The 14,588-nt window shown below is 40.3% G+C and overlaps 1 protein-coding gene and 1 long non-coding RNA gene across 3 annotated transcripts in view; one reads left to right on the forward strand and one right to left on the reverse strand.

The window, feature by feature from the left end:
• The window catches only part of LOC147817987 (uncharacterized), a 273,041-nt gene that overhangs the window by 115,984 nt on the left and 142,469 nt on the right, over positions 1 to 14,588 (reverse strand). The gene's annotated exons all lie outside the window — the stretch shown is intronic.
• ccdc102a (coiled-coil domain containing 102A) overlaps positions 604 to 14,588 on the forward strand; it is a 101,526-nt gene continuing 87,541 nt past the window's right edge. Inside the window, exon 1 of one of the 2 annotated variants that reach the window (XM_023425555.2) lies at positions 604 to 826. The gene's annotated coding sequence lies outside the window, so the exon portion shown is untranslated. Of the gene's footprint in view, positions 827 to 8,274; positions 8,495 to 14,588 lie in introns of those variants that run through there. The other variant, XM_023425556.2, reaches the window with a different exon arrangement.

Consider the following 14,588-nt stretch of genomic DNA (forward strand, 5'->3'; position numbering starts at 1 on the left):
TATTCTTATGACATCATTAAGTTTTTTAAAAGAGAGTGAAGTGTGGTTTTGGAAATGACCGCACATTCCCATGCTGCTGTTCTTTTTTCTTCTGCGAGGACAGAGATGACCATTTTAAATCTATTACAAAGAGTATGAGGAGCGTTAGGAACTCATTTTAGGGAAATAATCTCATGGATATTTGGACGTAACGGTACAACAAATGATTCTATACAGGAAATTAAAGCCACAGAGAGTTTGATCACTGCATTAGTTTTTAAAGCAAATCAAATATCAGTGTTTACGTTTCTAACATTATATATATAATAGTTTACAATTTATAGCTCAGAAATTTTGCTTGTATTGGACAGAAACCTCCTGAACAGACTTCGACTGAGTGAATTTGTTGAACTGTTTCTGGTCACACACCACCAGCGGATGCAGCTGGAGGTATGTTGCCTCGTATGGAGGGGATCACATTGCACTGGCTCTCGCTCTTCCCCCGGTGCTGTAGTAATTTTAACTGGGAGGTCTTTCTTCTGCCAACCAATTATCGCACGCCTGTGTGTTGAGAGCAGAACCCGATTAGCTCAGAGCAGCAGATCGTTGTCATAGCGACAGCCGATTGGTCGGTCGGGTTGTCCAAACGCTCGGGACCCGCCCGGTTTCTCCCCTCAGTGAGGACGTTGTTTTCCATCCATACTAGAGGGAAAAAACAGCAGACAGAGGACTGGAGTGTGGCAGAGGGTCGGCAGTAATAAAGCGAGATCTTGAGCCGGGATAATCGGGATAAAAATACATGTTCCAGTCGGAGACAAGAGCCGTCTTTACCGTCGCTTCATTTACGGTACGTTCTCCCTTCTTTTGTTGTTACAGTGTCCGATAGTTTGACTGAGCCCGCTGCTGGAGACACACTGGTGTCAAATGACACGTAAATCATTATGTTCTGCTCTTTTTATTCCCACGTAACCTCCATTGGTTTTTTGTCATGACAGACTTATACTGAAGCGTGAAGGTATGATGACTTTGTTGCTGTGAGGGAAAAAAACACTCATTTCCTTTTGAATCCCCCTGTGAAGTTTACACAGTGGGGCTCTTTTTTCCACTCATTGACTTTCTGAAATAATGAACTAATATTTGAGGATTTATAATTACCTGCAATGCAATGAAAATGACTAATGAGTTCCAGAGAGCAGCCTGTAGCAGTTCCTGAAGTGGGGACCCCAGCAGTACCTGAGAGGGCAGGGTTAGCTTAGAAAATAAAAATATGAATGTCACCATTGCCTCTTCCTGCAGAAGAGACAAGTTCAGTACAGCCTAACCATTACCATTACCTAACCATCACCTTGCTTAGCATAAACTCTTACACCCAACAATGTAACCATAATGTCTGCCATGAATGATGCATGCACCCAACGCTGCACAAGGTAATTACATTAAAAATCGAGCTCACAAAATGTCCAAACTGCTGGTAATCGAAACGTAACCTGAGGACAGAGTCACGTTTGAACTGATAAAACCATCATCTATAATTGGAAATCTGCTGAGATGTCAGCTCCTTGGTTGTGGTGGTCTGGGATCAGCTTCATCTGAAGTGTGTCATAGAGGTTGGGCTGGGTTTGCCTCATTTTGTGCCTCTCATGTACATTCAAGACACAGAGCTTGGATTTGCTTTCTATAGAAGATCAATCCCTGGAGGTGAATTAACAACTCTCACTGCTGTTTTGAAGGAATTTTCAAAATGTCATTTATTTTATCCTGTTTCCGAAGTTATGGCTCTATGTCCTAAACCAAACAAAGACAAACTCCGGATGTGACATATCCCCATCTCTGCTTTGCTGCAGTTATAGTTGTCCATACTTATACTGCTTACTTTCACTCAAAATTATGTGTGTATGATTTTCCGGAGTTATTCAACAACATTCATCAGGACTGTGTCTCAGAGAAAACAGAGGCTTAGCTCTGTGACTCCAGTGTAATGGTAACATGTGAGGGGCACAAACCGGGACAGGACTGGGTTTCTGGTTTGATTCATCATTTTCTTTGCTTATTATTTGAGAAGATAGTTCCTGATTTCAGTCATATGCTGTTCATTCACTCAGAGTTCAGTTAAAGCTGTATATAACAGTAGGAAGGTTTGGCTCTATGTGTAAACTCAAAACATTACATTCCTCTAAGTCAGGTTTTGGGAATTTTTTTTTTTTTTGTATGGAGGGTTGGGGTTCTGCTAGCCGGGTCCATTGTGGATCCGGTGTCCGTGTCTTTGATGCTGATAAATGTCTGAACAAACTTCCTAATTTCCAACTTATTTCTTTATCAGCAAAGCAATGAACACAACATTGAGGCACCTTCTCATATTTCACCTGTGCTGAATGTCGCTTTCACAGGTTAAAGTGATACAAGCTACCAGTGGCAGATTATATCAGCTGTGGGTGATTAATATTAGTTGTGTTGTGTGGTTAATGTGAGTGGTGACTGTAGTTACTGTATGAATCAGGGGCATCAGTATAGCAGACTACAGCAGTTATATCAGTGTGTCAGGTACATTTAATTTAATTTGTGAACATTAATTTGACAAGCAGTTAAATGTCAGATGAGCCTCAGACCTACACAGAGGGACCTGTGTGGAGAAATGATTTTATACACTCAGAGTAAAGCAGTGATCCAAAAGTATTACACCAGCATTATCCTCATATTACAGCTGAAACAGCTGATTAATTAAATTGCCAATAAACTTTTGCCAACGGTTCTGCAGCTATTTTTTTTTTATAATGAGTTAAGTTATTAATCAAGACAAAATAGCAAACATTTCCTAGTTCCAGCTCATCACTTTCCATTTATGTAACAGTAAACTAAATATCTTGGGATTTTGGACTACCATTAGTTGGTCAAAACAAGCCTCATTCTGGAGGCCGAATGATTCATCTATAAAGAAAATAATCAATAGCTGCAGCCCCGCCTTAAACATACATCCTACTTTACTATCTGGTTGTCAGAAAATCCTTAGAGCTGACTTGTCTAAAAGAAAAGAGAAACTACTACAGGAAGTCCAGCACTTCTTGTCAGATCCCTGAATAAATAATTTACCTCCCACTAAGAGAACTTCATCCCCTCTGAAATGACTAGTGATGTTTCTACTCTGTATTCCAGCGTCAGGAGAAAAGCATTTGTTTTTGATTTATAAAATGAAGTGGAGGAGTTCACCTCTGAACACTTCCAGAAAGTCAGTGAATCAGCTCCAAACCACACTAAGGAAGGATCATGGGTAGTATCCATGCATCTCTCTCACAGCATATCATCACACAGTGTCCTGAGGTCGTCCATCTGTTTTGCTTCCTGTAAGCTGCTGCTTTGTCGGTGTGATGCTCATTGTTACCTCTGTCACACTCCTGTCCTCCCTTTAATTCAATTCACTCTCTTATTTATCTGACACACACACACACACACACACACACACTCACACTACTGTACTGTAACTTCAGTGTGTGGTTGTCATGGAAACACACTGAAGGCAAAATATAAGAACAAGAGCCATGTGCTCCAGGTTCATACACCATGTCTGATGTCTGACTGCACGTGTGTGTGTGTATGTGTGTGTGTTCTCCTACTGTTTATTATTTTCTTCTTCTGTCACAAATATTGTGATGACAGAATTACATGTACACACATTTTTTTGTTATCGTAAGCAAAGTATCAGAATACTATTAGGAATTACACTGGGTCATCTGCCCGAAGACATTTGCATTTTATTAAATTAAAATTTTAAATTTTTTCTCGTGCATTAGTTGGTTGATTCTGAGTACACCACTTTGGTCCAGACTAAAATATGTCAAGGGGCAGTTGTTAAACCAGAGATAACCTAAGCCCAGGGCTCTACCATTCATACTGCACCTTTACTAGCCCTGGGTTAAATGTCTTCTGGAGCTAATGTTAAGTCATCAAGACTTTTCGTCTCGCTCCATCATCATCAAACACTTTGCTTTATAACTAAAAACCTGCAAAACTAATCTCATTCCCATCAGCCTCAGCGGTACCTGGTGTTTAGTGCTAACACTCTATAATGATGCATCACTCACACTAAACTAATGTGATGAAAACTGCAACAACAGCATGTTAGCATTGTCATTGGGAGTAGTTAGAATTCTGACATTAGCTCAAAGCACTAGGGGTGTCCAAAAAAATCAATTCACATTAGAATCTCAATTCAGGTCCACGTTTTTTCCTGACACGAGTTTAGCTCACCACTCCGAAAGATGGTGACGTGCTTGTTTCTGCCCAGGTATTCTTCCACCAAGTGCAGTGTGAGTGATGAGAAACATAAACCAAAAAGTAATTCAACCTGCTTTGAAGGCAGTGTTTGGACACATTTCGGATTTTATCACCTTGAGGGGGAGAAGCAGCTTGATAAGACCTATGTTATCTGTAGCTTTATAAGATGTGATCATCACTCAAGTGTATGTCATGAGGAGCAAGTAACAAATGAAAGGGTGACAGTTGTTATATTGACATTTAAGGTGCATCAATTCATTTCCAAACGTCAACCCTGCATTGAGTAACAGTCAAGAAAACATTCCACCTTAAAAGATGCCAGTAACAGCCGATAGCCTCTGAGCTGCTCAATGAATTAAATGGTTAATTAAATGGTTAATTAATAAAGATGAAAAGACAGAAAGTTTCTTCATCTGTGATGCTTTTACACAGTAACATGACAAAGTCAGTCTGTTACACTTGGACAACCTGTGCTACTGAAAATGAAAGCTAGCTTAGCCTAGCATGTTAGCTAAACTTGACCTCTACCTGCACTGCAGCTTCTCCTCTGAATGTATGTTTCCAGTGTGGCTTCATTTGTTCGACACAAGTCAGTAAATGAAATCATTCAAAACACAAACTACTTGTGTTCATTCACCTGCTGCTTAATGTTAGGCTAATTACAACCTGCAACATCGATGGTATGGTCTTATATTACTGAGCTGGATGTTTGTCTGATGCTGCATCATATTCTCAACATGATCAAACTATTCATAAAATCAGTCTAACATCTGATTATGTGGTCATAGTTGACTGATCTATGTAAACGTCACTGTGGGAATAGAGGTTACATAACCATAGAAACGGGATGCAACATACTGGAGTGCATGTCATAGGTGAACTACTCATGATCATCAACTACTCATAGGTGAATACTATATGATCGTATTTTGAATTAAGAATCATTTTTGAGTCAAGAATTGATTTGTATTGAATCTTGACATTTTCTGAATCATGCACCCCTACAAAGCAGTGTTGTGCATTAGTACAGCCTCACTGAGCTGCAAGCATCACTTTCTTTTCCCATTAATCAATTGGTTTATTAGAAGTGACAATGATATACAGTTAGGCCCAGAAATATTTGGACCATGACAAGTTTTGTTATTTTAGCTGTTTATGAAAACATATTCAGGATACAATTATATAATCAATATGGGCTTAAAGTGCAGACTCCCAGCTATAATTTGAGAGTATTCACATCCAAATTGGAGCAAGGGTTTAGGAATTACAGCTCTTTAATACGTACCCACCTCTTTTTCAAGGGACCAAAAGTAATTGGACAATTGACTCAGAAGGCTGCAAAAAAAAAAGGCTGCATGGGCTCTTCCCTTGTTAACCTGTCATCAATTAAGCAGTTAAAAGGTCTGGAGTTGATTCCAGGTGTGGCGTTTGCATTTGGAAGCTGTTGCTGTGAACACACAACATGCGGTCAAAGGAGCTCTCAATGGAGGTGAAACATACCATCCTGAGGCTGAAAAAAAAAGAAGAAATCCATCAGAGAGATAGCAGAAATGTTAGGAGTGGCCAAATCAAAAGTTTGGTACATTCTGAGAAAAAAAGAGTGCACTGGTGAGCTTGGGAACTCAAAAAGGCCTGGACGTCCACGGAAGACAACAGTGGTGGATGATCGCAGAATCCTTTCCATGGTAAAGAAAAACCCCTTCACAACATCCACTCAAGTGAAGAACACTCTCCAGGAAGTAGGTGTATCAGTATCTAAGTCTACCATAAAGAGAAGACTTCATGAGAGTAAATACAAAGGATTCACCACAAGGTGCAAACCATTAATCAGCCTCAAAAATAGAAAGGCCAAAAAACACCTGGAGAAGCCAGCCCAGTTCTGGAACTGCATTCTTTGGACAGATGAGACTAAGATCAACCTGTACCAGAATGATGGGAAAAAGAAAGTTTGGAGAAGAATTGGAACAGCTCATGATCCAAAGCACACCACATCTTCTGTAAAACATGGTGGAAGCAGTGTGATGGCATGGGCATGCATGGCTTCCAATGGCACTGGGTCACTTGTGTTTATTGATGATGTGACAAAAGACAGAAGCAGCCGGATGAATTCTGAAGTGTATAGGGATATACTTTCTGCTCAGATTCAGCCAAATGCAGCAAAGTTGATTGGACGGCGCTTCACAGTACAGATGGACAATGATGCAAAACATACTGCAAAAGCAAGGAGTTTTTTAAAGCAAAGAAGTGGAATATTCTGCAATGGCCGAGTCAATCACCAGATCTCAACCCAATTGACCATGTATTTCACTTGCTCAAGACAAAACTTAAGGCAGAAAGACCCACAAACAAGCAACAACTGAAGACAGCTGCAGTAAAGGCCTGGCAAAGCATCACAAAGGAGGAAACCCAGCGTTTGGTGATGTCCATGGGTTCCAGACTTCAGGCAGTCATTGCCTGTAAAGGATTCTCAACAAAATATCAAAAAGTAACATTTTACTTAGGGTTATGTTTATTTGTCCAATTACTTTTGAGCCCCTGAAATGAGGAGCGTTTGTATAAAAATAGCTACAATTCCTACATGTTTAATCATATTTTTGTTCAACCCCTTGAATTAAACCTTAAAGTCTGCACTTCAATTCCGTTGTAGTTGTTTCATTTCAAATCCAATGTGGTGGCATGCAGAGCCCAAATCATGAAGATTGTGTCACTGTCCAAATATTTCTGGGCCTAACTGTAAAATCCTCACACTAATTAAATATTTGGCATTTTTTTATTAAATGACTAAAACATTGCTTATCAAAACTGTTGTTGAATGATATTCTGTCAGTTGATTAATGAATTGCTCAGTTCAGTAATATAATGTTACACAGATTAAGCTAGGATAGTGTTAGTGTCAGGTCTAAGCTGTGTCCAAAGGAGCACACTGCAGGAAAACACTGCTGGTCCTCATGTGAATTATGGTTTGGTCTGTTTTCTGTGGCCTGTGTGGGTCCAGCAGAGCTTTTGTTTGTCTGTCTTCCTGTGTTTAATATCAACATCCTCTCATTTGTCGCTCCACCCAGTGAAACTCAGGCCAAACTAGAGGAGCCAAGTATTTCTACCTCCTCCATCTGCTCCAACACATCTCCCTCTCCCATTACTGATCTCTGTATGCTCCAACAGCTTCCTCGGTCTTTCCCTCACTATGAGACCAGATTAGTCTCTTGAGGACTGGAGCTCTGTGGTGAAAATGCAGTCTTATTTGCTCTGCTGCAGTTAGTATTTAGCTGACAGGCTGACAGTGTACCTTCAGTCACTGTGGCTGCTTGAACACATTCCAGTCCCCTCACACTGTTTACTCTCACCATCTACTCCTCCCAGCTCTGCTCCTCCTTGTGTTTTTACTCCTTCTTCCCTTTCTGTCTCTCCTTGCTTCCTTTCCTTTCTCCTCCCTCTCTGTGCTTTTCTCCCCTGCTCTGTGACTGCCAGGCCTCCTGTTGTCAGCATAAGCTTTATGACTGAGTTAATGTGTGAGGATTGTGGGAGACTGCTTCTTGAATGATGTCACCTTTGATCTTGCAGTTCATCCACTCATTCACACTGACACTCACATACAGATGGAAGTGAAAACATAACCTGCTTGGTGGAGGAAACAACCTCTACAGTGACAAGTTAGGGTGAAGATGGTTTGTTAGAAACAGGTACAACACTCTCATGTCATTCCCAGGAGTACACAAGAGTTTTCACATCACATCACCTTAAAGCAGTGTTTCTCAAACTTTTTCAGAGCAAGGACTTTAAGCTGGAGTAGGTAATCTTTAAACTCTCTTAATATCCCGATAGCGATGAATAAAATTGAATGCTCCGACAACAAACAGAAAAAAGATGCCCAGATGAAATGATTGGCTGGTCAACCTGTCTGTCAACCTCAGACTAGCGTGCCTGCGCGTACTCTGGCCGTGCACTCGCGCTTACTCCTGCATGACCGAGCTGCTTCTGTGTCAGACAAGCAGCAGTCACGGGTGAAGAAGGGGAAGAAGACACAGAGCAATAGCAGAGAAAGTTCAGCAAGTTCGACCCCAGGCTTTGACTTCAGCAGCAACTTCACTCGTAAAAGGAAGGCGGTACCAGAAAAAGCTGCAATGATAATAAAATTGGACAGTTCAAGAGACTGAACAAGAGTCAAGACTGATGTTGCTTTACAACGATGGCAACATCTCAGGAGACAGAGGAGCTAAAAAGTGATGGCTGTATTTCTGTTAGACAGGTAATTATCTTGTTTGTTTTGTTTTGAGGAAGGGAGGGAGGGGTGGGGGTGTTATACTAACGTAGAGAGCTGCTTCATAAGGTTTTTCAGCTGTTTAATCATAAACCAATGTATGTTTTATGTATTAGCCAAAGCTAATGTTAGATAACACTGTGGGTGTAAGCAACATCAGCTACGCTAGTAGACAGTGTAGGTAACTTGATGATTACACTTAACGTTGCCTTGTATGTAATCTGTGTAGCCTATATGTTTGGTGATGTCTGTATAATAGAGGTGACCAGATGTTGTTTGACAGTGTTATTCTTATGTCTGCAATAGCTGTGAATTGGACGTTTGTGTTTTGTGTTTTAGTTTCTGTCCCATCGGTGAGTGCAACTTTATGTGATAGAAACGTAGCTTAGCTCTTCAAACCTCTAAAAATCAGTTGGTCGTTGGCGACCTGTTTACAACAAGTTTTTAAGATGGTGTTATTAAGGTGTAATTGCTTAGACCACTGTTATTCATATAAATGCATACTTCTCTATGTATTGCTCTTTTGTTTTACAAACATGAGGGTGCTCCTCACAATACTGGTTCTAGCAGATATATTTTAGCCTAAAAGTTGAGACCATTTCTCTTATTCTCATGAAAATATTTTTTTAAATATTATTCGTGTACCTATGTTGGTCAGCCACACACAAAAAAAACCACTGTCCATAACTGCTGCACTCAATGCACAAACCATCCCTTTCAAATAATTACTTTATACCCATAAAACCATGGTCCCCTGAGCAAAATAACCTGGGACTTGTATTTCTATGTAGCAATAGTTCTGTGTTGTTATATGTCCTATAAAGACATTCAGATCTAATCATCTAAATGTCTTTTTTGTAGAGATGGTGGCTAATTGTTATATTCTTTCTAAAGGATGGTCACTGCCAAAGCAGAAGAAGATTGCCACAGTGCCCACATGATGCCACAGGCAGAGCCTGACCTGTCAGCCAACACTCACCTCTGCTTATAATCAACAGTAAATATATTGTAATGTTAGACTTAGGGTCAAGAATTGATTAGCATGAAGCTGAAAATGTCACAGTCATCTCAAAGAGTTTAGATCTTCATCAGTCCACACTCACATAAACTGTCGATAAATGGAGATGATTTAGTTCTGTAGCTACTCTCCTAGAAGTGGACATCCAGCTGAGATGACTCTAAAAGCTCAACACAGATGCTAAGTGACGCTAACAAATAACCTCAGAGTTTCAGCTGAAGGCTTAAAGGACTCATTAGGTTAACATCTCTGTTCATGAGTCTAACACACACACAAATGCTAAATGAGGTTCAACCAGTTATTAAATCCAGGGGTTCACTTACTTTTTCCACCAGCACCGTGAATGTTTAATGGCTGTATTCAATGAAGACACAAAATATTATAATTGTTTGTGTGATATTAGTTTAGGGACACTGTGTTTGTCTACATTTGTGACTTGGATGAAGATCAGATTACAATTTATGTCAAATCAGTTTAGAAAACCAATTCATTCCAAATGGTTCACATACTTTTTCTTGCCACTGTATAACCTTTAACCCCATAGAGGATTTTAGTCATTGGACCTGAAGTTATCAGAGAAACAAGCTGAGCAAACAGCCTCTCTCACAGTGACGTCCTTTGTGCTAAAGAGCATCAGAGAAATACTGATTTTTAATGTGAAACTGTTTATTCAGTGTTTCTGCTGGTTATAATCAGCTGGTCTGTTTGTAGTGGAGAGGAGGACACCTCTGTGGAGAATTAAGCTGCTGGTAAAAGCCAATCTGTGCTCCTGTTCTGAGAGTTTGGCACAGATCTGCTCAGATCAGCACTGTGGCTGTGAAATAGTTTGTCCCACACAGAACACACAGAGAGGAGCAGGGCTGTAGATTTAAACCCAGGACCTTGCAGCTGTAACAGACACTCAGCGGTGTAGCTACTGTTTGTTACCCAGTCAAACCCAGAGGTCTGACTGGTGGCATGAAGGGTTATCAGACTGCAAAGACAAGAAGCAGAGAGAGCTGTACTGTGAGTGTAGGCGGTGTTTTATGCTTGCAAGGAGTGTGGAAGAGTGTGTGTGTGTGTGTGTGTGTGTGTGTGTGTGTGTGTGTGTGTGTGTGTGTGTGTGTGTGTGCGCGCGTCTATGTTTAGCAGTGTTTGTTTAGTGCTCAGTAATTATGGCTGGCAGCAGGGTTTGAGTTGGAGCAAGCAGAGGAATGCCCTTAGTCTGCTGATGAAAATACCTCTACACCTAAAATGACCTCTATCTTGAACCCACTCATTTTCTTTACTTTAGAAGGAAGAAGTCGTAACTTATCCTGTAACACACTCACAAACACACACAATAAACACACACACACAGACTTAGAAACACATGTCGCCTTCTCCTTCTCATGTGGGTGGAACCAGCACATGATGTCATTGGTTGCTTCTGTTGGCCTCGAGGTGATCTGTCTTCCAGATGTGGCAAATAGGAACAGCAGATGGCCGTAGTGGGTGGAGTGAGGGGACTTCTCTGCTTCCTCTGACTGACATTTGGGGGTCACAACCCCCCTATTTATACGCCTAGTTTAGGTTGAACAGTGTATCAACACAATGTCATTATTTTTCAGCAGGGCTGCCACTAATGTTTATTTTGATTATTGATTGTTTGATTTTCTGTGTAATGAAAAGTTCTCAGTTTTCTAGAGCTCAAGGTGCAATCATCAAATATCTTTTTATGTCCAACCAACAGGTCAAAAGCTTCAGTTTACTGTGATGTAAGCGAAGGAAACACAGAAAATCCTCACCAGTGTTGTGCCAGTTTACACTTAAAAAGAACTAATTCAAAGTTTATTTCATACAGATGATAAAGGGTCGGATTCAAACCGAGGCCACTGCGGTAAAGACTTACTTAGTGGTACATGCTCTTTCAGGTGAGCCACTGGGGCACCAATTTTTAGGACTTTTACTGCTTTGAAATATCAAAAACTCCTGTGTAGTGGCTCTGCTCTCTGTCAGAGGCTCTGTCTGCCTCTGTTAGTGTGGGCCTCATCAGGAATGTACACAGCCTCATATCCGTACATTGGTGAGAATGGCAGCTGTGTCAAATTTAAATACCACCAAATAACGTGTATATCAGTTAACAATGACTGACACCTAACCCATCCTGATGAAGCAGCCCCCCAACAAGCCTCTGGTTTTAAGGTGCACAGTAGGTTGCGTAATACTTAGTTTTTGGATGTCAGTATGAATCAGCTTCTGGTTAGAGGGTGATGTGTGGCAGAGGGGTGTCTCCTCTACATGTACCTGGTGTATCATGTCAGATTACAGATACAGTGAAGACCTGTGCTTCATTTTAGGTAGATATATTTATAGGAATCTGTTCCCTCTTAGCAGCCAGGGTTTGACATTGGCTTCAACCAGTTAATAATGGTGCTGATAGAAATGGTCTGCTCTCTTTTATGATCTCTTTATGTCTGTAATGTGTCATGTATAATGTGTAATAAGATTTTAGAGGTTTAAGGTTTGTTTGAGGCTCGTGTCAGGTGTAAAAAATAATGTGTCAGATTAAGTAGGTTACAGCTGTTATTTGAACATGTCAGACAAATATTCAATCATCATATTTTTTCAGTGGTTATGTAAATAGTAAAAGCCTTGGATTGGACTTTCTATCAGCCCAGACTCAGATTGGATCTGTTGAGATGGAACATTCACTCCAACTCTTGACCAAACAGTCCGACCACTCAGTCTATTTAGTAGCGGTGCCAGAGCTTTCATCGTGTTGTTATGTAAATACTCAGAGAAATGCACATTTGAAAGTGTCAGACTCCATCTGCTGAGGTGGAGCATGCGAGAGGACAGCTCTTTTGTCAACTACATTAAACAACGTGAAGAAGGTTCAGTGATTTTCTCCTGTTTCAGCAATGACCAACATGTATCTGTACTTATACCCATGGTATTCTCCTTATCTAGGCACTAGGTAATATATGGGTGTGTGTATGAGCCTCCGCCCACCCCTGTGTGGGCGCAGACAGATTTACTTGGCTTTACCATTCAGTTGCCTTTGTTGGTACTCACTAAACCCACATGCTTCCTTGGAGTATCTGGCTCAGAAATCCCACAAACAAAGGTCCTATCAGCTTTTCTCATCTATGTCTGCTTCCACAACAGGTCTTTAAAGTGTCTCTATCCTTATCTGGATCTTTATGGCTGTAACCAATGCACCATGAGCTCCAGAGTTTATCCTGCCTGTGTTTGCATGGTGTGTGTGGTTACATACCTGCTGACTGGCTACCTACCAGGTGTATATACATTGGTATTTCAATGTATTTACACTGTTCTGGGGGAGAACAGCACCGAAAGCAACCAATAAATCCCAGTGCATGTGTCAATGACGTGACGCCTAAATTTTACATAGAGGTGTTTCTGTTCTTTATCTACCTTTATTACTGTGAATGGAAATACACGAAATAATAGAAACAACATAAATCAAACAGCTATCACCTCTTATGGAATTAACAGCAGGATAAAGCAGCGGGAAATACAGAGATGTATAAACAACAAACTCCACGGTGGCTGCAGCCTACAAACAGACAAAATGCTATGTTGCTAGGTGACACAGTAATTGTTGATGCTGTACAGTGAGTTACAACAATCTTGTTGTTTTACCTTGGTATATAGCAAGGGGCAGAAAGTATTTTGTGTTGCACATGTTTCAGGCAAACAACATGACACAGGATGTGGAGCCGGATGAAGTAAAAGAATAGGCTACAATTTCCTCCCACAATGTTAAACCTTATCCTACATACAACTTATAAATTATAACATCAAGTGTTTTTACTTGACCTCCTTTGATAATGTTGTTGATGCTGTAGCATCAAGTATGTGTTCACTTTTACAATAAATAAACACAATTTTGAGAACTTGTGTGCATGTTGTGTCATGACAGCTGTAGAAATAAAACTAATTTGGAGATGAGTTTTTAAAGTATTTTTAAAAAAATGCTGAACAATTATTAACAGTAACAGGAAGTAAATGTGTAATTTAATGAACCTGCAGCAACAAAAGTCTTCAGGAAATGAGAATAAGGAGTAAAATCCACAGGCTAACAGGCTAACAAGCTCTGAGTCTGCTGTGACTGTCGAACATAAACAAAATCTGTTCAGGCTGCAGTTCACATACAAGAGCTGGTATCAGCAGTAGCTGAGTCGAGTCCATTCAAGTGGAGTGTGTAGGTTTGTTGAACTGAATGATCCCAGTCGCAGCCACATATATACCATGAGGGAAAAAAACCTTCATTCACTCAGTCAGTCACCACCCTGCACTGCTTAAGGTATACTTCAGATTATTTGAAGTGAGGGTACCTCTTCCAGTTTAGAGAACCCAAACTATCACTTTAAAACTGAACTTTGTCACATGATAATAGAGTGGGTTTGTAACACTACTGAAGGCCTCCATACAGCTTGTATTTAGTTTGGTGACATATAAAAGGTGGGAGAAGGTGAGAGCTTCTATCATGTCAGACTTTCGACCATATGGATATTTTCTGTTCTTCAGTATGTACAAGAGTAAATTCAACTAGAAAATTCCAGGGAAATTTTGAGTGCCACGGGGGCTACTGCCGGGATATGTACATGATTTATTTCCAGTGTTCAAAAGTCACCCTGATCATATTCTGGTTTTGAGAAATGTCTTGATATAAAAGACTCTGATAAAATAAAACAAGAGGCTAAACATGTCTTCAAACTGGCATTTAAAGGGTTAAAAACCTGAAAACTAATAAACATTTGATAGGTTTGAGCAGAACTGAAGTGGTTTAAGAGATGTATGCAAAAAAAAGCAGAAAAAAATATTGATATATGATGATTTTATGGCATTTTCTTTGTGTGTCCTCGTTTGGACGCGAGGAACCCCAGAGGGTACAAAATGTGTTACCAGTGTATAATAGACCTGTAACAGTAACTGACATTAGATTTTAAAAATATGTCAAAAAAGACACTTTCTTGCAGAAATCCATACCTTCAGCTGTAACACAGCCAAAATGATCAGCAAATCAAAAAAGAAAAGTGAAGAAAATGTCCAAAAAAGGACAGAGGGACCCCTGAG

This window comes from Seriola lalandi, unplaced genomic scaffold (assembly GCF_002814215.2).
Source record: "Seriola lalandi dorsalis isolate HSWRI2012SDOR001 ecotype SW California unplaced genomic scaffold, Sedor1 jcf7180002054784, whole genome shotgun sequence".
Classification (NCBI taxonomy): Eukaryota; Metazoa; Chordata; class Actinopteri; order Carangiformes; family Carangidae; genus Seriola; species Seriola lalandi.